This window comes from Herpailurus yagouaroundi, unplaced genomic scaffold, assembly GCF_014898765.1.
Source record: "Herpailurus yagouaroundi ecotype Mexico unplaced genomic scaffold, PumYag 210, whole genome shotgun sequence".
In the NCBI taxonomy this organism is placed as follows: domain Eukaryota; kingdom Metazoa; phylum Chordata; class Mammalia; order Carnivora; family Felidae; genus Herpailurus; species Herpailurus yagouaroundi.
Window position 1 is genome coordinate 13,849,622 of NW_024412441.1, and position 27,084 is coordinate 13,876,705.

The window sequence follows — 27,084 nt, forward strand, 5'->3', positions numbered from 1 at the left end:
GACATTTATTTGCAGCAGTTTTCTTGGAATCCCTAATCTCTAGTAAATGCTCAGCACCGTGCAGGAGAACACTGGTAGTTTTGTAAGGTATGCATTTCAATTCTGAGGGAGTCACAGATGCAGTCAGGACATGGACGGAGCAGTGGCAGTAGAAGGTAGGTGTGAGCACCCACAAGGAGGAGTCTGGTGGAGAGGGAGAGCCCGCCCAGCTCTGCGGCAGACTAGTCCCTCCCTCCCTCCCGACCTCCATCTTCTCATCTGTAAAGTGACAGCACTGGGCTGGAGGACCTCCAAGCCCCTTGTGTACCCTGACATTTTGTGACTTCTTTTGTGTCGCGGTCTCAGCCTGGACCTGGGCTCTGTGGGCAGTGCTGGAGAACAATGCACCGACTGTGCTATCTGGAAAAGACCCCATCAAAACTGGCCGTCTCCAGCCTCTCAAAAGCTTTTGAATCAGTCTTGATCAGCTGAACAGAATTCTGGTCTTGTGAGCCAGTATCAAAGCTCACGCTGCCCACGGTGTGGCCCCTCCCACAAGCTGACCATAAGAAATAATTTTTATGACAGATGGTCAAAGACTAATTTTCAAACATTTTAAAAAGCAATTAAATCCTTGTTTTCAAAGGACTTGTTTTATGTGGACTCGAGACAAGAAGATAAAACTCTGGCTGCTCTAGTGGCAAGAACTTGCGGTCCCCAGGCCTCTGCAAACCCACAGGCTCTGAGCAGCGTGGTGTGAAAGGGGCCGACCGAGGGGGCAATCTAATGACAGATACGGGGACAAGCAAGGTCCTCATCCATGTTCATGTCCTGCCTTTGCATTTTAGCAAAAGCTGCTTTGAGGACCAGCCATGAATGCTCCCCTGCTTTAGAATGCTCTAAAGCTTTCATTGAAGACACTGCACGTATAACATCACACGATGTCCACTAAGGAATGCCACCACGTGAGAAATGGCTTTCAGCAGTTCAGAGTAGGAAAAACTTTATCTTTTCCCCAGGAACTCCGATGTCCTTTAGTTCTTTGTTCTAAAACAAACAACCAACAGGCAAACAATCACTTTGTCTCCCCTGAGAGGAACTTCACCATAATAAGATATGTATCATTTATTGCATTTCCCTCCCTGTGCTGTCTGGTGGATGTGGTAGATGGGCACTTGGCATCCATTTCCAACTCCTTCCCTGTGCCTTCCTGTACCTGAGGGGCTGGAAAGCTAACAATGGCATTTCCCGGATTCCCCTGCTCCGAGGGTTCTGGATTTAAAGTAGTTTCTGTCCGTAGGGCACTAATGCACTCTCTGGACGTGAAAGTGGAGGGGAGACCATCTTCACTCTGTTCTGGCTCTTGCTGGGAACCAGCGTGGTTTTGGGGTGTGGATGTTCCTGCAGTCGTGACTTGACGTCCAGCCACAACCTCCAAGAGTGGTCTTGGCACATTGGTGGGGTGGCAGTGCGTCCCTGATCCTGGGGTTGGAGGTTAGATGGTGTGTTCTTGACTTCAATAATTCTGTGTGATGGTCTTCGGTTCTCTATCATCCTGATGACGGCAGAGGTGGGAGCTCCCTTGGCAGGCAGGTTGCATGGCGAGATTCTGATCATCCTGTCTGACAGCCCAGCCTGGAGCCTTTTTATCCCCCGCTCTTTCCATGACCCATTCTGTAAGCACAAATTCTTTGTGTTACACTGTCTTTGTTTAATAAACAAATGAGCAAGAAGGGATTGTTTCCTTTTTTAAAAAATTCTTTTTTAATGTTTATTTCTGACAGAGCGCACATGAGTGTGCGCGCACTAGCAGGGGAGGGGCAGAGAGAGAGAGGGGGAGACACAGACTCTGAGGCAGGCTCCAGGCTCTGAGCTGTTGGCACAGAACCCAATGCAGGGCTTGAACTCACGAACTGTGAGATCGTGACCTGAGCTGAAGTCAGATGCCCAACTGACTGAGCCACCCAGGCACCCCTTCCTATTCTTGATCTCTGACTAATACTCCTCGGTTACCAGCATATGCTTGGATCCAAGTCATCTTGCCCTTTGCTCCTCAGTGAAGCTTGAAGGGTCTGAGCCTCAGTTTCCACATGTATAGCTCTGTGATAGTAGTAATCTCATTGTATTGTATCCTTGAATCCCTCACTATGGGCTCCAGTCTCCTTCCATGACTAACATCTGTTTGAGGTTTTACAGCTTGTCAAGCCTTTCCTTTCCCCTGTTATCACTTGACCCTCACAACCACCCTAGGAGGTCAATAGGGAATGTTGTTAGAATTACAAGACTACAAGGTAATTGCCAAGGCAGAGAGAGGCATGTGCAAAATGTGGCCAGAGAATGGGTGGAATGCTTCGGGTTGCTTGGGGCAATCAGACAAGGCTTTAGGAGGACCTGGTGCCTGAGCAAACTTTGAAGAATGAGATGTCTGAAGGGAGATAGGCAGGGGAACACTTTACCAGCAGAGGGAAAGCATGTGCAAAGGCCGGTGGGGTGCACATTCAGGGGAGTCTGTGAGTGTGAGTTCAGGGCTGTTGGAGTGGAGAGTAGGAGGGATGGGCTAGAGACGAGGCAGGTGTGGAGGACCCATGTGAAGTCCTGGCATTCCTGACTGAAAGGGTTCAGATTTGCCCTGTAGATGGCTGAGAAGCAGGGGAACAACCTGATGGAGCAACCATGTTGGGACAGCATCGAGGGTGGGCTAGAGGGGTGAGACCAGTATGGGTGGAAACAAGGGGGCTGGTGAATGATCTGATGTGGAGCATGAGAGAGGGAGGGGTGATGTGGGTTCCTCCCTGTTTCTGGCTTTGATGGTTGGGCAGGTAGTGCTCACTGAGAAAGGGAACTCTGGAAGAAGAGCAGATTTGGACATATTGAATTTGAGATTATCTGGTAACTAGCTAGCTACATGGCTCTGAAACTTGGGGGAGAGAGTTCTGTCTGAATGTATGAAGTTTAGGTAAGTCTATGTTCAGGTGGTGGTCAGAGCCTTGAGTGATGACCTTGTTTAAGGAGAGTGAGAGGACTAGGGAAGAGGGGGAATTGAAGATAGAGCTGGGAGGACCATCCGTACTTAATGGGAGAGAAACCTGTAAATAAGCAGGGATGAGTGGCCAGAGATGAAGAGGGGAGAAAACTGAAGGAGAGAGGTTCAAGGAAGATGCAGTGGTCAGCAGTGTCCCAGTTGCAGAGAGATCCAAAAAGGTGAAGACTAGAACGTTCCCCTTGGACCTGGCAGAAATTCACTGGTGACCTTGGTGATTCAATTCATTTGTAACAAACACTTACTGAATGCTTACTATGTGGCAGGCACTGTTCTTAGACTTTGGGGTATTATCAGTAAATGATCTCATTCTAGTGAGGGGAGACAGCTAATAAAGAACGAACATAACAAATAAGTATTTTTATAGCATGCCAAGAAGGTGGTAAGTGCTATAAAGGAAAAAAAAAAAAGCTGAAAATATAAGGGGAAAATCAGGAATGTTGGACAGAGGTTGCAATTTTAAATATGGTGGCCAGAAAGTTACATGTGAGCAAAGACTTGAAAGTGGTGAAAAGTTGACCATGTAACGATCTGGGGGAAAAGTATTTCAGATGAAAGGCATAGCCAGTGAATAGGCCTTAAGGTGGGATGTGCCTGACATGTTCTAGGAATAGCGAAGAAGCCAGCATGGCTGGAGGGAAGGGAGTGAGGGGAAAATAGTGGGAGATAACATCAAGGAGATAAGGTGTAGGGTGGAGGCCTCTTTCAGGACTTAGCAGACGTGGGGAGGACTTTGACTTTGAGGAGCCACTGGGGGCTTTTGAGCCAAAGCATGACACAGTCTAACTTACACTTTTAAAAAGATAATTCTGGGGTGCCTGGGTGGCTCATTCGGTTAAAGCGTCCGACTTCGGTTCAGGTCATGACCTCACAATCTGTGAGTTCAAGCCCCATGTCGGGCTCTATGCTCACAGCTCAGAGCCTGGAGCCTGCTTTGGATTCTGTGTCTCCCCGTCTCTGCCCCTGCCCTGCTCACACTCTGTCTCTCTCAGAAAGTGAATAAATGTTAAAAAAAAAATATTAAAAAAAAATTTCTGGCTACTGCATTGACAACAGACTATAGGGAGGGTAGGGTAGCAGCAGGGAAACCTGTTGCAATGACCCAGGCAAGGGACGATGGTATCTTAAGTCAGGATGGTGGCACTGGCAGTGGTCAAATGGGTCAGATTCTGGATATATGTTGAAGGTAGAGCCAACGGAATGCCTGATGAGTTGGGCCGTGGGGTATGGGAGAAAGAAAAGGATTACTTCAAATCTCTCGTCATGTCACCAGTTCCTCATGCTGTTTCCCTCAACTGAGATGGTGGGAATCGTAGGGGAAGAAGGGTTGGGTTCAAAGATCGGAAGTTTAATTTGGGGCATGTTGAGTTTGAACTGCCCACTACACACTTGAATGTGGATATTGACTAGGCGTTTTCAGTGGTGTGGGAGGAGGTGGAAGCCAGATTGTCCCCCTTGGGGGAGTGGATTGGAGTTGTGTAAGTGGAGGCTGAAATAGAGCCGTATGTCCTAGAAACCTGGCTATGGGAGCAAAGTGTATTGTATGTGAACGTGAGGGGATGGATAGGTGGAAGAATTTTTTTTTCTTTTAAGAGGTGTGTGTTCACAGAAGTGAAGAATCGAGTGAGAGCCCATAGGTTTTTGATCCTAGAAGAGAAATTGTTCTTGATGGCTCCAACTCCTTAAAGAAGTCAGTGATAATGGGTACATCTGGGCATCAGGAATACCTTTTCTTCTGAGAAGGGGTAATGCTGAGCACAGATGTAGATAGATAGGTTTCTTGGTAGTAGCAAGGAAGCTGAGAGATTTTAATTTACGTTTCTGCAAAAGAAGAATTTGGTTCAACCAGGAGAGAAGGGAGTGGAGCTGGGGACTGGGGGGTGGGGGGGAACAGGAAGTCAGAAGAGACCCTGAGGGGAGAAGTTGGGGAGGGGGTTGCTGACAGTGGTGAGGGTGTAGCTGAGGCTATTGCCAGGAAGACAAACAGATGATTGAGCTGAGGTAGTTGAAGTGAGGCTCTGGAGGGTCCCTGCTAGTTGGGGGAGGAAGCGAAGTCAGGAGATGCTGATAGATAGGGAGGACCAGGTGGAATCAGGAACTCAGAGGTCAAGGTGAGGTCAGAGAGTAGGTGTGGTGGGAGGACCCAAGTGAGAGCTGGAGGAATTGATTGTGACCTGGGAGTGGAGTATTGAGGTTAAAGTGGGGTATTGGGGTCAAAGATGAAATGGTTCTGGGTGGTTGTAATCAAGAAGGTGGGACCTCCAGGGGGATGGGCAGTTCAACCTAGACAGGAGATGAAGGTCACTGGAGCTGAGAATGTTAAGGACCTGGAGACTGGGATGTTAGATATCATTCACGCATATGTGAAATTCTCTTGAGATGATGCTGGGAATTGGGGTGAAAAGGAAGTCAGTGGGTCTGGATGATAAACTTTTCAATCTAAGTTGGGGGAAGTTCAGGCGGTACCTAAAAAATCATGATAATGGGGAGTTGGGGACAACGAGATGCTTGGCTTAGTACCAAGGAGAGGGGGGTGTTGCCCAAAAGCTGAAGAGGAATTTGTTTCTCTTTCTGAAGTTTCTCTGCATATTTTTGGCACCTCTATAGATAGGCTATGTTTCATATGGCCTCCTGCTATAACTGACCTCTTTTCAGTGTCTTTGTTTTACAACATTGTTAGGTCCTTGGGGACAGGTATAATATACTCTCACATTGAAGGTACTTAATAAATGCTGGTCTAAAAATGGAGAGTTGGACAGATTGGGACTTGTGTTGGGTACATTACCTGAAACAAATTGGTGAGAGATGTATTTTTTTTCTCCACCAATTTGTGTTTTCAATGGGAATACCCCATCCCCTAAATTCAAGGTCTGAGGATGGCTGGCCTCACCTGGAAAATACCAGAAATGTTAGATTCCCATATGTATCCCTGCCTGGGACCTTGGGGTCTGGAAGTGTCCCTGAAACCTGAGTGTGCTCAGGCTCTTGGTGACCTGACACCTGATGGGGAAACACAAGGAAGTGGAAAAGAAGCCAAACCCAGAAGTGGCTGCTGAAAACCAGAGACTCCAACAGAAGATGAGTTGTACAATGAACAGCAAACTGTATACAAAGGCAAATATTTAATTTGAGGTGGAGCCTTATTTTCCTTACATCAAAATAATACAGACCTTGGATCAAAGCCTCTGGGATTAATGACAAAAAAATTAAATTAAATGTAATTATATGCCACTCAAAGACTCCTGGGAAGCCATTCAAATATGCAAGAGTCCTTTGTGAAAGGTGGTGTTAGTTCTTCCTGATTGGGAAGGGCAAACTGAGGAGGAGGTTGGTTGAGTAGAGGTAATTATGTTTGATAAACTCAATTACCTCTTCTCAGCAGCTGTAATGGGTTCTGCTCAAACAATGGAAAAATGATTATGTACCCTGTCCCTTTGATGATCCAAGTGAATAAAAGAAGAAATCACAGAGTTTTTAGAACCTGGCAACTTCAAGGCAAGACCAGATCCTAAATTTTGAAAGATACTTCAGGACTCGTTAGTACACAGGGGACTGACCCATTTAGCCAGCTGGTGGATAGCAGGTATTGGATGCCAGGGATGTTGGTAGCCCCCTGTAGGCAGGTACTATGTTTAACACTCTTTGGTATTCTGCACATGGCGTGGGCATTGGCCACAGTTGGTTTGGGAATGCTCTGTTTTGCTCCCCTGAATAAGGAGGGATGGATTCTTTGTTTGTTTTTTGATATAGTTGGTTGCACATTTTTCCCTTTGTGGTGGCTGTAAGAGGCAGCTTTAGTTCACACCTTGATTCTATGGTTAGCCCTTAGAGAATTAGGTTTGTAAAAATAAACAAAACAAAAGCTAGCTTTAGCCATGAACGAGTTAAGAGTTGCCTGGATTCATAGTAGTCTTTTCTTATCACTATGAGTGAGTGCCCCAAAATGTTTTGCCTTCCTGATTTGTTTACCCCATCTTTCTTTTAACCTTCTGACCCACATGCCCAGTGGTTTACGGACACCTTACACAGGTATTTGAGATTCAATCCTCCCCTTCTCTACCCTGTGCCTAGCTATCCTCCCCTGGCACCCCTGCCCAAGCCCTCAGGGTGACCTAGGGACCCCTTTCTCTCTCTCTCAGTCCGATTGTGACTTTCCAAGTTGTCTTCTGCCAACTTCCCTCTAAAGTCTGTCCTCTTTCCTCCAACCCCCTTGACACAGTCCTAACTCCTGCCCTTGGTACTTGTCACATTGATGGGGGCAGCCCATCTCTAGCTGTCCTCCCTGACTGTCCTCCTGCTGAACTATCCTCTGTGATGTTGCTGGAATACTCTTTGAAAACAAAGGGGAACAAAAGACAAATGGATCACACTGCTCATGGCCTATTGGTGGAGGATGCAGACTCTGGATTAAGAGGCCCACTCCACCATGTCCTGGTTGCAAAACTTACTTGTAAAGCCAGGCTCAAAAACGATCCCGACTTACTGTGACAGTTCAGCGAACAAACCTTTCTTGGCTAAGAAAATGAAGCTTGAGACGTTGCCATTTTATGAAGTTTCTCACATGCATATAACCCTTGGAGCAAGCTGTGGCAGCTTCAGATAAAAATCAGATGAGCCAAACCAGCCACAGTTTATACATGAGTATGTCTTGGGGGAAGGAAACTGGCCTTCAAAAGGTAAGGGGAAAAAAAAAGATAATGTTAAAATGATTGTTTGCATGGCAAGTAATAGCTTAAATAATTTTAAGTTATTAATGAAAATTTTATTTTTTAAATGTTATTTATTTAGAGAGAGAGCAAGCGAGTATGGGGGAGGGGTGGAGAGAGAGAATTCAAAGCAGACTTTGTGCTGTCAGTGCAGAGCCTGACGCAGGGCTTGATCTCAGGTACCAGGAGGTCATGACCTGAGCCAAAATCAAGAGTCGGACTTTTAACTGACTGAGCCACCCAGGCACCCCTGCTGTGACATCTTTACATGCAGCTTCATTTAATGATTCTTGCTCAGGGCTGTGTAATATTGCAATGAATGGACAGCTCATAGTTTAACAAAATAGTCCCCTTTCATTGGAAAGTTAGGTTGTCTCTGTTTAAATTTGACATGGCAACACTGGTGATAATGAGTTTCTGAAAAAGGAATGTCTTGAGGGCTAACTAGGGAACAGTTTACGAAAGGAAAACTAAGCTGAGGACCCCAAAGGTGGTCAAGAAAATGACACCGGCATAAGAGTGGACCATTGTCCGTCTGTCTCCCCGGATGATGCTTGAGGTGTTATGTTCTTCTGGATGCGGTGGAGTTCTGAATACCTGTCACTGTACTGTGTTAGGTCCACTCAGATGCTGTGTAAAAGTGACTGTATTTTATCAATCTCTGCACAGCAGGAGAAGGGTGGGCCTTTCTCTATATAATAGTCTGATCCTAAAAATCCAAGCACCACATTTTTGCTTTGCATAAGGATAATTCCCTTTACAAGACCTGTACCTAATTATCTCTAACTAAAATGTTTTATTCCTGATTACATTGGTGGGGCTTCTGATTGGGAAAGGAGATGGAAAGTAGGGAGACTTTAAGCTAAAAGCCTGGGATTCCCTGTCTCCTTAAAGATTGATGGAAAAACAGTAAATTAAAAACAAACAAACAGCTAGAAAGTAAGGCGAACCACATTTACTAAACTTCAGAGTCCACTGTGGTAGATTCTGAGAATCTCAGCCTTGGAAAGGACACTTGGTCCCTCGCTCTGCTGAGTGTATGCTCTCTGAGGTCTCTTAAAGGATGGCATGGAGCCTTTGGGGCCAGAACATTTGCTGGGGTGGGGAGGTCACTACCTCCATGAGATGCTCTAATTGCGGGCAGGCTCTTCTTCCAGTGGTGATGTCTTCTGCCTCCCTTGGAGCTTCCTGTGGTGGTCCTTGGTTCTGCCCTGTGTGGCGGCCCCAAGCAAACCTATTTCCTCTCTCCACCTTCCAGCTGTTTGTGGCAGTTATTATGCCTGTCTGGAGTCAGCTCCTGTCCAGTCTAAATACCCTCATTCCTACTTGTTCCTCAGCAGACGAGGTTCCCAGCTTGCCATTCTGCTCTGTCTCCTCAGGGCAAAGGCCACCCCGTCAATGTCTAGCAAAGGAGTGGTACTCATGAGGTTTCTGGGACGTGGACTTGAGTAATCCCACCCGATGAGAGTAAAGCCTCATTGGATAGAAGAAACCTTCCTGCACTGATTTTTTTTTTCTTCTTCTTTGTGGGACAGTGAGAGTAAGAAACAGGAAAAACAGACCGACTGATTCCACCCAAATTTAGTTATTCATGGGCTCTCTCCAATGATGAGGCCAGTTACTTCTCTGGGTCACTAGGGGTCATGAGGGGGAGGATGGATAAAGGTGTATCAGAAAAGAAGAGGTAGACTTGATCCATTTCTTCCCAGAACAGAAAAAAGAATCTCTTTTATTTGTGGTCCTAGAACATAAGAGCTGGAAAATTCTTAGACGCCATATCCACCAATCTCTAGATGTTCATACAACAAAACTGATACCAGGCTGATCTGCCCAAGGTCACAGAGAGATTTAACAACAGGCCTGAAACTATAGCCCAAATCTCTAGGGTACTTTCCATCAATTTCTGCTGCCTCTTCATCTCTACCTGCTCTCAGACTTTACCTTTGTGGGCAATCCCCCAGTCCCCAAACCTCTTTGTCCCTCTGACCATTATTTTTATCTGAAAACTTCATTGTGAAAACACAAGCACCAAAGTAAAAAGATGCCTTGGCACCTTCCCCCCCCCCCCATGAGAATCTTTTGCACTGTGGTTTGTGGAGGAAGCTGACGTTAGCAATGTAGGTGACGTGGTGGTTATCAAGAGAGAACAGTGGCCGTTGAGATAATGTATGTGTCTAAATATGTCAGCAGGTGCAAGAGCTGTCTTGTCCCACTGGGGCTACAGGAAATGTATACACCCAAATATTCGGGTCACAGATAGGTCAGAGAGATAGTACCAGGGGTCAAACCAACCACAGTGTGGTTTTGATAGACACATAGCCTTCCCAGAGCCAGGGAAACAGAAATGCCCATCTCTAGAAAATGTCTTGAGTGTTCATATGGGCACCCAGAAGGAGAAAACTCATTTAAATGGGAATTTTTGCAGAGTCAAGGGCCATCTTTAATTTTAATCTGTGGTCTACTCACTGCCTCTAGAATATATCTTGGACATTACAATTTGTTCTTTTGTTTCTCCAGGCTTTGCATTCATTCTCTTATCCAATAATTATTTCAAGTGAACCCTTTAAGATTCACCTGGAATTCTAAGTCCTTTGGGATGCCTCTGTTGTCCACCCCAGCCCTCAGGGTTCTCTCTCTGCTCTTCACACTGCCTATACTCCCATCTGCTTTGGACACTTACTGCTCTCATGGGTAGGCTTGAACTCACTAACTGGATAACCAAACCAAACATTTGTTTAGCCATTGGTAGCCAATCAAGTTCATGTCTATCTTCATATTTCATTGCCAGAGCATAAGGTAGATATTATTATCATTCTCATTGCAAAAGTGACAGCATTGAGGGCTCCGAGAGATCGAGAAACTTGCTGGTCACATGGCTGGAAGTGATGGTGCAAGACTCAAAACTCAGCTCTGTCTGGCTGAAATCTTCTACTTTTTCTTTTTAACCACATTATACTTGTCTTTTTATGGACTATGTTTTAGACACTTTTATTGTGAAATATACACTGAAAAAGTGCATAAAGTGCATCTGTATATATAGTTTGTTATAAAGTGAATGTCTGTATAATGAAATAGCCAACACTCCACACACCTCTGTGTATCTTTTTCTAGTATAATCCAGCCCCTCTGGTCCCCCTACAGGTAGCCATTAGCCTGAGTTTCTGTGTATATAAAGCTAAACAAAAAATTAGTTTGCTTGTTTCTGAACTTTATTGAAATGAAATTAAACTATATTCTTTCTGGCCTTGCTTTTCTTGTTTGACATGATATCAGGAATATTTTTCCATGATCACATGTACAGTTGCAACCTGCTCACTTTCACCACTTTATAATATCCCCTTGTATGAATATAGTAAGAAGAATTCATTCACACTATACTTGTCTTAAACTTCCTTTTTTTCTGTTGATTCTTACACACCGTACCCAACTACGTTCTCACTGATTGAATTGTTCCGATGTTTTTCCACTCCAGTTTGATAGTTATAGAAGGACATATTCACTTGGAAACCGTCATGGAAATATGGAAATGTTGGATTGTACTTGTGGCCATTTTTGTTTCTAGTGTTATGCTAATTGCTTGGGCTGAGCCTGGCAGAAGATGAAATACATACATTGCCACCATAAAGCAACTTGTTAGTACACAGCAATCACATTATGCCCTACCCTCCAAAACAGAAGTCAGTTTCTGGGGCAGAGGAGGAGAAGAAGAGGGCTACTGAGGTGGCCTAAACAGAACAGATGACTTGGTATCTGAGATCTAGTGAAATCTCTCAGTTTTCATCTATGTGTCTTAGGATCCATATCAATTCAGTTCAAGTTTTCTATTTAAACTGGGAGTTTGGTTTTGTTTGTTTCTCCGGTTGTTTTTTTTTTGTTTGTTTGTTTGTTTTTTTGTTTTTTTTTAATGTGGGCTCTGGTTGGGCTCTAGGATGAACTTGAAAAAAGAGTTCCAACTTCTTAATTTGAAATTATGTTACCAAATTAGTAAGAGTCCGTCTTATACTGGGTGCCAGATCTGATAGGCAATCTTGCTAACTGTGAATGAAGATCGTTTCATTTCTTTTTTTTTTTTTTTTTACCCCATCTGTATACTTATTATTTTCTTTTCTTACTGCAGTAGCTAGACTTCGAGTGTGATTGTGAAGAGGAGAGATGAGGGGGCACATCTCTACGTTGTTACTGATCTTAAGGGGAAAGCAACCCATTTCTCCCCATTAAATGTGATGTTAGCTATAGGTTTCTTGTAGATGTTGTATATCAGGTTGATGAAGTTGCCCTCTATTCCTAGTTTGCTGAGCGTTTCCTTTTTTTAAAACCACAAATGGGTGTTGGATTCTGTCAAATGCCTTTTCTGAATCAATTAATATGACTATATGATTTTACTTCTTTAGCCTGGTGATGTGGGTCACATTGACTTTTGGATGTTGAACCAGCCTTGCATACCTGGGATAAATTCTGCTGGATCATGGTACACAATTCTTTTTATACATTGTTGGATTATATTTAATATTTTATTGAGTATTCACCTTGATTGATTTAAGCCCCAGCCATGAATAAATCATTCCCTTGTTCAAAAGCCTGAACGGCTCTTAATTTCAAGCAACTAAAATCCAGATTTCTTACTCATTCAATGCCCTCTATCATCTGGCCTCATACTGCCCTTCTGTGCTTCCTCTCTCCCACTACTTTCCATGATATACTATTTCTGTAAACATTTTCCTTTTCTTTCTTTCTTTTTTTTTCAAGCTTTTATTGAAATTCTACTTAGTTAACATACAGTTTCAGGAGTAGAAATTAGTGATTTATCACTTACATAAAACATCTAGTGCACCTTACAACAAATACCCTCTTTAATACCCATCACACATTTAGCCATTTCCCCTGCCCACCTCCCCTCCAGCAACCCTCGATGTGTTCTCTGTAGTTAAGAGTCTGTTTTATGGCTTGTCTCTCTTTTTTCCCCCATGTTCATCTGTTTTGTTTCTTAAATTGCACATAGGACTGTCCCTAAACATTTTCTATACTTTCTTATCATCCTGTGTCGAATTATCTTATTCCCTTCATTTGGGACTAGGCATAACGTTCAACATTTTCCCACTCCCATTTTTTTAAAATCCCATTTTTCTTCAATACCCAGCTCAAATTACATTGGGAATTGTGTCTTTTCATCTCTGTACCTCCTGAAACACAGTGTCTCCTATATAAGGTGCTTAAGAAAGGATCCTGGAATTCAACTTTGCTTCATTTCTCAGAATCTGACTTTCAGTCTTTGTTTTTTTGATCTCAGATATTGAGGTCATCTAGTTCAGCAGTTCAAGCAAAGTGGCGATCCCCCTCTCTATTATCTCAGAAAAGTCATTTCTGTGATGAAGCATCTACTACCTCATGGCTGGTTCTGTTGCTGGATTTTGTAACTGTGAGAAAATTTACATGATATTGAGCCAAGTTTTGCCCACTTACGACTTCTGTCATTGGTGTAGCAATCACTAGCTTTCATGAAGTGGTTTCAGGGAGACAGCTTGGTGGAATGGAAAGGGCCTAGGATTTAGCATTGGGTGGTCAGAGTCCACTCTGCTGCTTACTAACTGTACTGTCTTGGATGAGTCCAGGGATTTGCCAGTGCCTCTGTTTTCCCATCTTTAAAATGGGGGTAGTGCTACTTTTTGTAGAATTGTCAGAACAACAAAATGTATGTGTGAAATAAATGATGTAAAGCTTCAAGCATAGCAGCTGGAATAAAGTACTCACCAATTCAGCAATTATTGAGCTCCTACAGTACACACAATACTAGGTGTCATGAGGAATCAAACATGTATAAACTTATCCTCCTCACTTAAGGCTAGTTTGAGTTAAATTAAATTTGGTTTCAAATTTGTTGCTCCAGATGAATAACAGGAGAAACTTAGTTCCTTCACTTGCCTGTGGGATGAGGCCAGCTTGGTAGATGAGGATTGTGATTTCTGTTGGGGGCAATGTCATAGTTTCTTGGCATCAGGAATGAATCAGAATTAATTGATCCATGATCAGTTTAATTTAAATTGCCAGTGGCAGGTTTGGAAAGGCCCAACTGTCAGTACGATGCCTGTGTGGAAAGGAAAAAGTGAGACAGACCCTCAGGGTGTTTGGTGAGTTGAGTGAGCTGCGGCCACGTTGCGCCCGGCCGGGCCCCGCCCCAAGTGAGAATTCCTTAGAACTTTCTTTTCACGTCATCAGAAGACTTTGTGGTGACAAGTGTCTATTTTCATAGACCATAATTCATAGTGATGTCCAAACCTTTTTTTCATTTTAGCATTGGTATATTGTTCCCCCTTCTTTCTCACGCTAGCGTTCTCATTTTTTTTTTTTTAATGTCTTGTAAAGATAACTGCGTGTGTAGCTCATTTTAGTTAGATCCTGCAGTGTTTCTTGTTTGTTTGTTTGTTCGTTTTTTAAATCCACGAGCTGGTATTAAGGTTCTAAGTGTCCTGGGCACTTCATTAAATGTTTTGTGGTCTTCGTGGGCAATTGGTAATGGCTGTTTTGAACATTTCCTAGGCTAATGTGCTAGTGGTCACTCTCTATGACATTTAGCTTTTGGGACCTTGCCACAGGTTGGAAGAGATGCAGAACCAATTCCTGTGGGAAACTTTGCTGCTGGTCTTGGCCCTGTTCTGGGTAGGGGTTCAGTGGATTTTTATGCTGGCTCCAATCCTGATTAGGCTCCATAACTTGGCAAAAGAGGACACTGGCTCCATCCTCCACTTGGCTTATGGCCAGAGCATATTCAGCCGTCCTTTAAGAGGAAAAATAAAGCTTTTGCCTGATAGTATAACTTCAAACTCTGCAGCTATCTTCTTATCAGTAGCTCATTTTTAAGAAATGTTTATGGAGGATTACTTGAAGGATAAACCATTCATCTGTTTCTCTATATTCTAAATATTATCCTTGGGTCAAAGGCTACCATCAGGTGTCTGTAGGCTTGGACTGCAATGTCCTGGTCTTTCAAATAATTCAGTCTGATGATTTGAACTTTGGCCTGTGCCATTAATCTATACTGAAGGATAGCCCCTTGAAACCTGCTGTTGTATTCAGTATGGGTCATTCTTTTTATTATTACTATTTTTTGGATACTGTTTTTAATTTTATTTTCTTAATATCTATCCAAATTAGTTAGCATATAGTGCAACAATGATTTCAGGAGTAGATTCCTTAATGCTGCTTACCCATTTAGCCCATTATGGGTCATTCTTGAAGGTGGAATTCATTCCAAACAACTACCTTTGGGGCAGGGAGAAGATTCTCCCTGATTTCAGTACCAGCATAAGCTATGCTTCATCTAGGCACCTATTTTTATCTTTTAGAAGCCAGGAAACTTGTAACTAATGTTATCCTCTGTGTTTGCCCTGGGGAGCATACTGTCAAATTTGTGGTCCTCTCTCTACCTAGCATTGTGTCTTACTCCTTTGCTTTATCTCTTTTGCCTACTTTATTTTTCCTTCAGGCCAATTTTCTCATTGAAACAAAACTCTCATTGTGTTGTATGGATATCTGTACCTGGTAACTGGCACAAATCCCTCCATGAGCAGGTCAGGGCAAGTCTAAATCTTTAAAAGACTACTCTCCTTTGACGAAGGTCAGCACAGCATATGGGAAATTCCAGAGGAAAGAGCAAAGGGAGGCACTCTTTAGAGAACAGAGGTCAGCATTTGCTTGCATCTCAGTTCTGCAGAACTCTCATCTGTCATTTGTTGCATGCAGTAAACTCAGGCCGCAAGGTTCGGCTTTCTCAGGAAATCATGGAGATGCTGCAGAAATGAAAGTCTGGGCCCACTGACCAGAAATGCAGTTATACTGGGTGGGTGTTCGGGGCCACAACCAAAACCAAACACACCCTTTGTCAGAACCCCACAGCCCCAGCCTGCCTCACCTCTCGGGTGACCAGCAGCTGCTGTGAATACCCACCTACCCCCTGCATGGCGGAGTCTTCAGAGTTCCGTGTGTCTGTGTATCTGCCTGCATCTGCGGGCCTCTGATTAATTTCTCTAATTAATCCTTTCACCTGCCAAACAGACAGATGGGCCAGTGAGCTCTGTGTAATCCTGGCAAAGAGGTAGATGACCCCTAGAAGAAGTCATGGACTCCTTAAGGTGAGAATGTCTTCCTCAGCCATCGCCTCTTTCCTTGAGATGCCCTCCCTCCTGTGCTCTGTGCCCATCACTCAGGCCGTTGTAGGCTATGCTCTGCATATGTGTGCTATGGCTTCCTTCAAGCTCACTCAAGTTCTTTAAGTTCAGTCCACACCACTAACAGCCCCCCCACACCTGCAATTACTCTGGACTTTGGTCTGGAGCATGCTTGGCCCTTAAATTCTGCTGTCCCTGTGGCTAGGCCATTTCATTTGTCCATGGCTCCACTCTAACTAGATTTGAAACTTCTAGAGGGCAGCATGTATACCCAGACCTTGATCTTCTATTTCTCACAGACATTAACATGGTTCGAAGCACCAGTAGGTACTCAAAAATGTCTCCTCCTCTCCTCCTGCTGTTCCACATCGTCCTCTTCCTCCTGTTTCTCCTTATGCCTGTGGGTCTCTCTCTGTAGGGACAGTTCTGCCGTGGTAACATGTAATTCCCAAATCTCAGTGGCTTATAAAACATAGGTTTGTTTCTGCGTCATGAAGGCCACTCTGGCTCTGCCCCATGTGTCTTCTCTTCTAGGAACCCTGCTGAAGGGGTGCCCTGATTTGAGATGAGCCATGGCTGTAGGAAAGAGTGAGAGAGAACTGGAAGAAATTCCCATTGTCCTTAAGGCTTCTGTCCTTCCCGTTCACATCTCATTGTCCCAAGCCACGTCATGCGGCCCAACCTGACTTAGGTGGAGACTGTGAACTCCACCTGCAGGAAGGCAATGGTGGGATGTATGATCAATTTTCAAGGAAGGGAGCCAACGGTTGGGCACGATGAGACGTTTTACCATAGACTCCTTCTAGGTGCCTGGCCCTCCTGGGAGCATCACATAAGGCATGTATGACTATCTCCAGGCACAGTAGTTTTATGGCATGTGACAATTTTAGACCTGTTTTTTTTTTAAGTTTATTTATTTATTTTGAGAGAGAGAGCGAGCAAGCAGGAGTGGGGGCAGAGAGAGAGAATTCCAAGCAGGCTCTGCACTGTCAGCGCAGATCCTGATGCGGGGCTGGAACTGTGAGATCATGACCTGTGCTGAAACCAAGAGTCAGATGCTTAACCGACTGAGCCACCCAGGCACCTCAGCCCTGTTTTATAACAAGGAAACAGAGGCTCAAGTAATTTATTTAAGCAGCTCTGAAATGAATGAATGAATGAATGAATGAATGAGTGTCCACATTACTTTCAGCTTTTCTTGGCAACTGCTAATGCCCAGGTCCCATCAGCACTTTTCTTCTCCAGATGAGGCTACCATTATCACTCTTACAGTTCTCCGTGTGATCCTGTAGAAGAGCACCCCATAGGTCTCAGGATGTTATTTGTTATCTCTCCAGATTAAGTTATTTTCATTTCAGTGGGGATTTCTAAAGATGCCTCCATCCCCAGTGGTGAGTCTAGTGGTGGAAACTTCAAGTACTAGCCACATGTAAGACTAAGGGAAGCTTGTTGATAATATCTGTTAAGCCTCTCTCTCTCTCTCTCTCTCTCTCTCTCTTTTAATGTTTGTATTTAAATTCCAACTAGTTAACATACAGTGTAATATCAGTTTCAGGTATATAATATAGTGATTCAACACTTCCATACAACACCCAGTACGCATCACATCAAGTACACTTCTTAATCCCTATCACCTATTTCACCCATCCCCCCACCCTGCTCCCCTCCGGAAACCATGAGTTCATTCTCTATTATAGTTAAGAGTCTGTTTCTTGGTTTGTACCCCCTCTTTTTTTCCTCTTTCCTCATTTGTTTCGTAAATTCTACATATGAGTGAAATCATCGTATTTGTCTTTCTCTGACTGACTTATCGCACTTAGCATAATATTCTCTAGCTCCATTCACATTGTTGCAAGTGGCAAGATTTCATTCTTTTTTAATCGCTGAATAATATTTCATTGTGTGTGTGTGTGCGTGTGTGCGCGCGCGCATGTAAGGCCTCTTCTTTATTCATTCATCAGTCGATGGACCCTGGGCTGTTTCCATAATTTGACTATTGTAGATAATGCTGCTATAAAGATCGGGGCGCATGTATCCCATTGAATTAGTGTTTTTGTATTCTTTGGATAAATATCCAGTACTGCAATTGCTTGATGGTAGGGTAGTTCTATTTTTAACTTTTTAACAGAAATTTCATACTGTTTTCCATTGTGGCTGCACCATTTGCATTCCCACCACAAGGGGATTCTCCTTTCCCCACATCCTTGCTAACAGCTGTTGGTTCTGGCGTTGTTATTAGCCATTCTGACATGTGTGAGCTATTATTTCATTGTGGTTTTGATTGGCATTTCCCTGATGATCAATGATACTGAGCATCTTTTCATGTCTCCATTGGCTATCTGTATGTCTTCTTTGGAAAAATGTCTATTCATGTCTTCTCATTTTTCCTCTCTCTCTCTCTCTCTCTCTCTCTAAAGCTTATTTTATTTTGAGAGAGATGGAGAGCAAGCAGGGGTGGGACAGAGAGAGAGGGAGACAGAACTCCAAACAGGCCCTGCCTCATCAGCAGAGCCCAATGCAGGGCTCAAATCCATGAAGTGCGAGATCATGACCTCAGCTGAAATCAAGAGTCAGACTCTTAACCAACTGAGCCACCCAGACACCCCAAAAAGGTGATTTTATTAAAGCATAGGGACAGGACCCGTGGGCAGGAAGAGCTGCCTCATTTTTCTTCTCTTAATAAACGTTCCTAATTGCTGGTCTCAAATAATTAATGGGTCTTGACTTGAAAGCATTTTCATGGGTGATCAAAGATGTATTTTAAAACATGAAATAAAATAGAATGGGGTGAAGAGTATCAGATTGCATCACGTACAATAAGGCTAAGTTTCATCAAACTACTGTCTCTATTATGTATGTGTATGTGTTATATGTATGCAGAATTGCAGTGTAAAACGTATTTTTTGTTGTTGAGTTTACATCAAAAAAGCTTTGAAAGCCATTGCTTTAAACAATGTCTTTTTCAGTTGATTCACTGGGTCTATCCTGAGATCCAGTTCAATGAATATCCTTCAAGGCCAAAGTTCACCTTCATTGTGCTGTTTCACCGTGGAGGTCTAACCTGGATGACAAGGATGGCTTCTCCCTCTCTTCCAGGTGTCCAGACCCTAACCTACAACTAGGATGCTGTAGGCTTCTAGAAAAAGATGTGTTTATTAGGTTACCTTATATCTGTAAGAATGAAGTGGTTGATCAAGACACTCCTTAAAAAAATTTTTTTTTAAGTTTTTTTATTTTTGAGAGAGACAGAGCATGAGGAGGGGAGGGGAAGAGAGAGAGGTAGACACAGAATCCAAAGCAGGCTCCAGGCTCTGCGCTGTCAGCACAGGGCCTGACACGGGGTTCGAGCCCATGAACTATGGGATCATGACCTGAGCCAAAGTCAGATGCTAAACCAGGCACCCCTGATCAAGACACTCTTTAAGGCCACTTTCAGCTCTATGATTCCACAATCCTACATGTTTTGTTGCAGAAAAGGGCAATCCACCACAATGTTATGGTTTGATAATGTGAAACCCAAAACATTTTGTATCTTTTGGACTGTGACCTCCTACCTCACTCCTATGTCTGTGTCACCAGATGTTTTCAAATACCCAAATGTTTGCCAATTCATAGGGAGAGTGGACATTTGTTGTTTTTGTCTAACCCCCTTTCCTGCCAGTTCTGCTCTTACTCTCTGTTAACCACATTGAACTGTGACAATTAGACAATGGATAAGTGTGTGGCCCAAAGCCAGTCAGAAACTTTCCTTGAGGTCTTTCTCTGATGAAGTGGAGATAATTTTCTCTTGTTCTGGACTCCTAGATGGACACTCAGAATGATGTTAAGCCCGGGGCCTGATGTGCCTCTCCTGTCCCCCATCTCCACGAGGAGGTTGTATGCAGTAGAGGATGAGGGCCACACTCAAAGAATGGATACGTGGTGGTAGCTTGAGAGTGAAAGACAGACTCATCAGAGCATCCTGGGTTGAAGATAACATGGTTTGAGCTCTTGGATCCATCTGACCTCCTGCCAGACCTATGTCCTTTTTCTGTGTCACATGTACCAACGTATTTCTCTTTTGGGTGTAAACTAGTTTCAGTTTGGTCTCTGTCCCTTGCATCAGAAGGAGTCCAAATCAAACAGTGGATTACAACATTTGGGTGATTTTCTAAAAATATCACTTTTGATCCAATCTGTTCACATGGCTTTCGTTAAAAACCCTCCCTTCTTTCCAAAAGTGTTGAAGCACAAAACATGTGCTCTAAACAATGTTAGATCTAGATAATAATGACTGCAACTGCTGTGTGTAGCAAGTTGTGCTTCAGGGTTTTTTTTCCGACGTTTGCTTAGTGCAAAAAATAACGTGACATGGCTAAAGAGAACCTTCCGGAGAGTAAGATTTATCTCTATTTCTGCCAAAGTAGTTTTTCTGTTTTCCATCTTTTCACGTAGTGTTCCCTGCTATGCAAGATAGTATTCCATGATGAAAATCATGGTGTACTCCAAGTTTAGATTTCTATTTTTTTTCTCTTAACATAAAATAGAGTCTTCATATCAATCATGATTTCTGTATAACAGAGTTTCTCAACCTCTGCCCTATTGACATTTGGGGGCCTGTCCTATGCATTGTGGCCAGTTTAGCCACTCCTCTGGCTGGAGGGGTGCCCTTAGGTACCTATGGAACTCATTCCCTTCCCTCTCTCCCATTAGGACCACCAAAAATGTTTTCAGACACTGCCAAATGTCCCTGGGTGGGGAAAAATTGTTTCCAGTTGAGAACCATTGCTCTACATTAGTCCTTTGACTCCACACCATGGTCTTCTTAAGTAGGCTCCTATGTTTGGACGTTGAGATTACTCCTAATGAATTGCTGTTACAAATAATGCAGCAATGTATCCCCTGGGCATGCACCTTTTTCTATTACAAAACTGATTTCCTGAAAAGAAATTCATCAAGATCAAGTCGTAAGAACACTTTTAGGAGCTTTCAACTTGATCTTCAAAATAATTCCACTAGTGTGTACTTTCCTGTAGGAAGTACAATGTTAATTAATGAATGTAATTCTTTCCCTGCCATCTTGCTAGTATAGAGTCGAATATGTTGCAATTTCAGCTTCATGTGGTAAATGGAATCTAGAATTTGGAGTTAGCCTGGTCTGGACCCAAACCTAACATTAGCACTGACAGCAAGTTGACCTCGGGTAGTTTCCTCATCTTTCAGCCCCTATGTCTCATTTGTAAAATGTGCTCAAAAACAACTATTTACTGTCTTTGCCTTTTATCACCTTGGATGCTTGAAGTACCTCTGCCTATGAGTAGTATGCACTGAAAAATATCATTTCTGTTTTACAAAGGCCATAAAGGGGCAGGACTTTACCATGATCAGACCTGTGCTTCCGAGGTGGAGGTTTATTGCATCCGTCAGTTTCCTGCTTCATTTCAGCCATCTGTATGTGCTATGCCGGGTGCCTGCCCTCCTGTAGGCTGTGGGGCCCGCAGAGAAAGGGGTGGGAGGGGTCACTGTCAGACACCTGAGATTATAGGGACGGTAGGCAGAAACAGCAAAGCCAGGGGCTAAATGGGGCAGAAGCCTTTGGTAAGAGCTATGGGTGTGCCCAGGAGGATGGGAGCACCAGGGGCCATAGGGCAGGGGTGGAAGGCTTTATGGGGACCTGGGATGGGCTGCAGGTAAGAGGTATGCTATGGAGACAGAGGAGGACACACAGAGATGGAAATGGGTGTGGCAGTTAGTGGGGACAGCTAGAAGCCAAGAAGGGCCAGGAGCCTGAGCCAGCACAGAGGGGAGGATGAGTGTCCTTGGAGCCAGTGGGATGGGGTGGTAAAGAGGGGGCAGGTAGGGGAGAGCTCGGGGCGAATCAGGACAAGGTGATATAACTGGCCCTGTCCTGTCCTGCTCCTGCTGTTTGGGTGGGTTGGACCAGGTATTTCCAAAGGAATTGCTGAGCGGACCAGAAATCTGGTTTGAGCCCCTAACAGCAGGACTCTTCTTGCTGAAAGTGACAGAAATACGATGTGTGCAACTTTCAGTAAAAAGAAGATACTATTGGTGGTTCCTCAAAAAGTTGAAAAGAATTCCTGTATGACTCAGCAATTCTAGCCCAAAGTGTATGCCCATCCCCCAAATGAAAATAGATTCAAAAACTTGCACGTGCACACTCGTGGCAGCACTACCCACAGTAGCCAAAAGGTGGGGACGACTCAAACGTCCACCAGTGGGTGACTGGATAAACCAAATGTGGTATATGCATACCATGGAATATGGCCCAGCCACAAAATGAAATTCTGATACAGGCTTCAAGGATGAAACTTGAAGACCTTATGCTCAGTGAAGAAGCCAGAGACAAAAGTCAACATGTTGTAGGTCTGTTTATAGGAAATGTCCACAACAGGTAAATCCATAGAGGCAGAAAACAGACTAGTGGTTGCTAGGGGGCAGCAGGGAGGATAGAGAGTGACTGCTTAATGGTATGGGGTTTTCTCTTGGGATGATGCAAGTGTGTTTGGAATGAGCAGTAGTGGTTGCACAACACTGTAAGTGTGCTAAATGCCACTAAATTGTTCTTTCTTTTCTTTTTCTTTTCTTCCTTTCTCTTTCTTTTTCTCTTTCTTTCCTTCTCTCTCTCTCTCTCTCTTTCCCTCCCTCTTTCCCTTCCTTCCTTCCTTTTTGAGAGAGTATTTGGGTAGAGAGGCAGAGGGAGAGAATCTTAAGCAGTCTCCATGCTCAGCACGGAGCTCAACCTCAGGCCCATGGGATCATGACCTGAGCCAAAATCAAGAATCGGGACACTCCGTGGACTGAGCCACCCAGGGGTCCTTAAATTGTACACTTTAAAGTGGTTGCTTTTATGCCGTGTGAATTTCACCTCCTTAAGAGTCACTCCCATAGCCTCAGGAAGGGCAGGCTCATGGCTGGTCCTCAGGAACAGCCGGAAGCAGGGGGTTCCAAGGCCTCTAGGAGGCTTCTCTCTGTGGTTCTCTGTGTGTCTGTGTCATGCTCACTCTTCATGGAGGAAATGTGGCAGCGGACAGTTCCAGGGTGCCCTGAGCACACAGCCTCCCAGCTTCTCCAGCTTTATGACAGCGTTCCCTTATTGGCCCAGCACTGACCAACGGCCCGGTCCTGTGTCCTTCAAATGCAGCAGAGATAGGGTCAAAAGAGCCTTGGGGGAGTGGAGGAACAGAGGGAGCCAGCAACGGTGCTGTAAGGTCAGCTCCGGGGCCCACGCATAGATTAGATTGCCAGGGGAGCATTAAAAGGTCTCACCAAACTAAGTCCACCTTGCAAATGTAATGTGAAGGTTCAGAGTAAATGTCCCCTTTCACCTTTCTGAGGAGCAGCGCCCTTCCTCAGCCTGTGCGCAGTATACGTCCTGATTCTCCATACTCTCTCTCACTGGTAGGACCTAACTAGGGCTCCTGCCTCTGCTGTCCCCTCTCTATAGTCTGTTTTCCACAAAGCATCAGCCCTTAAAAGGCCAATCAGATCACGTCACACCTTTCCCTAAACCCATCGATACCTTCCTACTGCATTTAAAATAAATGCAAACCTTCTTCTGGATGGTACCTCAGTGGCTCTCAACACTGCCTACACTTTAGAATCACCTGGAGTGGTTTTTAAAAGTCCTGATTCTTGGCTTTCCATAGACTAATTGAATCGGAACCTCAAAGTGAGCACATGGGCAGCTGGGCATGAATATTTTCTACAAGCTGTAGAGCTGTTTCTCTATTGCAGTCAGAATTGAGAGCTACTGCCCCACGTGGTCTGGTCTCTGGCTACTTGCCTCCCTGAAGTCTCCCTTATCACTATTTCCTTCATTCCAACACTCCTGCCACATTGGCTTTCTTTCTGCTGTGCAAGCTCAGACAAGTTCATCCTGACCGCAGGGCATTTGCACTGACTCGTTGGCTTGGAATGCCTCACGCTCATGTCTTCACTTGACTGGCTCCTTTTTGCTTTTGCAGATCTGTGCTCGGATTTCACCTTCTGACCCTCTGCCTGTTTTATCTGAAGTTGTTTCTACCTTTTCCTCTTCAGTTGCTTTCTGTCAGGTTACTCTGTTTCCCCTTTTTCACAGCACTTGTTACCAGCTGAAGTAAACTTAAAAGGAAATCTGTCCATGCCCTGTGTCTCCCATGGAAATGTCAATTTCATGAGAAAAGGGGCCTTTCATGATTTATCCTCAGAATCTATAACTGTGCCTGACATTTAGTGTATGGCTGAACCCTTGCATCTCAAATTCCACATCGTGTAGACATGGGCTATCTACATGGCTATTGAGCACTTGATATACGGCTAGTTCGAATAGAGATTAAAAGTAAAATACACACTAAATGTTAAAGTCTTAGTGTGAAAGAATGTAAAGTACCTTATTAATAGTTGATCATTTCAATATGTAATAAGTTTTTAATGTTTCTGATAAACTGAGTTAACTAAAACATTGAAATTAATCTCACCCGTTTCTTTTTACTTTTTGTAATGTGGTTATTAGAGAACATTACATTATACTCAGTTCAGATTAGGTTTCTATTGGCCCACTAAGGAGTTGAAGGGGCACTTTGTCCAGGGTTCATCTCCACTGGCCCCCACAATTTCATAGCCCTGCACTTGGAGTTCTGGTTCCAAGAAGCCTCGTGGGTTTCTGGTTTCTGCATACAACATCCATGGAGCTGCCAGGCTAAGGACATTTATCACCTTGGCTTGAGCCCCCTCCCTTGCCTCTGGTGTTTCGTCCCTTTCTCACTGTTAGTCCCTCATTATATTCTTTTGAATTTTTCCTGTAATCTTTTCTATCAAAATCAATGCTATGCTACTTGGCAATCGTGTTTTCTGTTTTTCATTCTATCTTTATTCATCTTTATAAAGTTCATTTATTTTGAGAGAGTGCGCATGAGCAGGGGAGGGACAGAGAGAGAGGGAGAGAGCATCCCAAGCAGGCTCCACGATGTCAGCTCAGAGCCTGACACGGGGTTCGAACTTATGAACTATGAAATCATGACCTGGGGCCGAAATCAAGAGTTGGACGCTTAACCGACTGAGCCATCCAGGCACCCCTTCTGTCTTTAAAAGGGCCACAAAAAACTATTCAAAAAAGAACCAGAGTTGTGAGCTGGATGGGACTGTAGGGAAAATTTTATAAATTATGAGACTTGACTTCAACGAGGCTTCACTTAAGGTCACCAGGGAGATCATCAGGGAGTCCAGACTCAAGTGCAGAGGTCAGTAAGGTGTGTAAATTAAGAAGTGATGTATGAGCTGCAGCCCCTGTGCTCTGGAGACCTTCAGTACAGGTGGACAGGCAGGTGTGAACAGATGAGGACATAATAATACACTTGCTCCAGGACATGAGAAGGAGGGGGCTTGCTGGGGATCCAAGGGTTGGGGCTGGTGCACAAGGGGGATTCATAACAGGAGGGAGCTCAGGAGATGGGAGACATCTACTTAAAGAGACCGGTTTGGCTCCTTCCCAAGCCCCGTTGTGACCCAGGCCACAGGATTGTGGTTTGCCTAGACTTAGACAATTTTCTGAGGGAGTCCATCATCTTTGTGTCCAGGGGTTTCTGAGGATATGAACCAAGGCTTTAAAATCCTTACTTTGTCAGTCTGATGGGACTTCTAAGTCTATGAAAAACCATGAAATAAACCCATTCACTCATTCATTCATTCTCCAAGGACACTTGGAGAACCTGCTATGTGTTGGACACTGTGCACACAGAGTTGACTGAGACATGGTCATGTGGTACCACAAGGGAGGTCGTCTGAGGACAAGGTGAGGGATGGAAAGAACCCGGGTCCTCAGTGGTTGTCTGAATGAGCCAGTCCTGCACTTTGCTCTGTGTCTGGATCTTCTTATTTTAAGGCATTGTCAGTCAAGCTTCCTTGTTGCTTAAGCTGAAGCTGTCTTGATGGGACCAGTGTTTCTCTGGTGACATTTTTACCCCTGGCTGTGTCCCTAGGAGCCTTCTTCATCTCTCTTGTAGATCCCCATCGCTCTGAGGGAGATAAGTATAAAAGGTACAGAATTAAGTGAGAAAGATGAAAAGACATGGTTTTCTGTGGGACATTCACTTTTCATTGATTTCTTTCCTACCTTCCAGCTCACCGGCATCCCTATTCCTCGTGTCCTTTTAATCCAGCTTAGACACTCCCACCTGTCATTGCAGAACCCTGAAACCCCACCTGGGTCAGTTTTACTGGCCACTGTCTTTGTACACTCATGCTTTCCAATCTCAGGTAGACTCTTGGGACTGGTCAGCAGTTGTACTACATTTCTCTTGTCAACTCATTCTCTCACATCCCACAAGGGCTACTTTTAAAACCCTTTATTTTTGCAAAATTCCATTTCACTCTTCAGCATCTCTGATATTGCTAGGAAAATTCAATTCCCACACCAAATCTACAAACCAATTAGTATTTTTACTCCCCCTTCCCCTTTCTATTCTTATAAACAAGGTGCTCCCTTTTCTTTCTAAAGCCATCCATTCCTCTTTGCTTGGCTTTTACCCCTTGCACCAATTATCAATCATTTCTCACTTTTGTAAGCATTTTTAATTTTCTCCTATCTTAAGAAAAAAAAAAATCCCAAGCCCTCCTTCCTTGATCCCATGACCGATTATAGCTATCACCCTATTTTTTACCCTCCCCCCGCCCCCATACAACCAAACCTCTTGCAAGAGTTGTCTGCCCTTGTTGCAAGACCGTTGGGATTTTGAGCCAACTGCTTCGGTTGGGCTCCCCTCTTTCTTGGCCTGAGGCACTGACTAGGCCCAAGGACAGAACATGATGGCTGTAGGACAGCCTCGCTCGCACTCTCCTCCCTCCTGCCTTCACTGCTGCTCTTCATGGAGATGCAGATGTATAGCCCTCAGCTGGCCTCCACCGAGTGACTCACCATCCAGGGCACCCTGCTGGGCTCTGGCCTTTTCATCTTCTCTCTTACTGCCTTCAGTAATCTGGAAAATCTTGTCTTTGGCAAAGATTCCAAGCAAAGATCTTCCCTGAGATTCTTCTCTGCCTCCTGTTGGCTCTCTCTGCATCTAGCCTCATCCACCGAGTCTGCGTCACCACCTGCTTCGTCTTCTCCAGGGTTGGCCTGTTCTACGTCAACAAGATCTCCTCCACTGTGTATCAGGCAACAGCTCCAGGGCTCACACTGGCCAAGGCCACTAGGAAGGGCAAAAAGAGAAACTGTACTTGA

The 27,084-nt window shown here is 44.3% G+C and overlaps 1 pseudogene; it reads left to right on the plus strand.

Annotated features, from left to right (window-relative positions):
- Positions 1 to 130: 130 nt before the first annotated feature.
- LOC121016235 (keratinocyte-associated protein 2-like) lies at positions 131 to 27,084 on the plus strand (annotated as a pseudogene).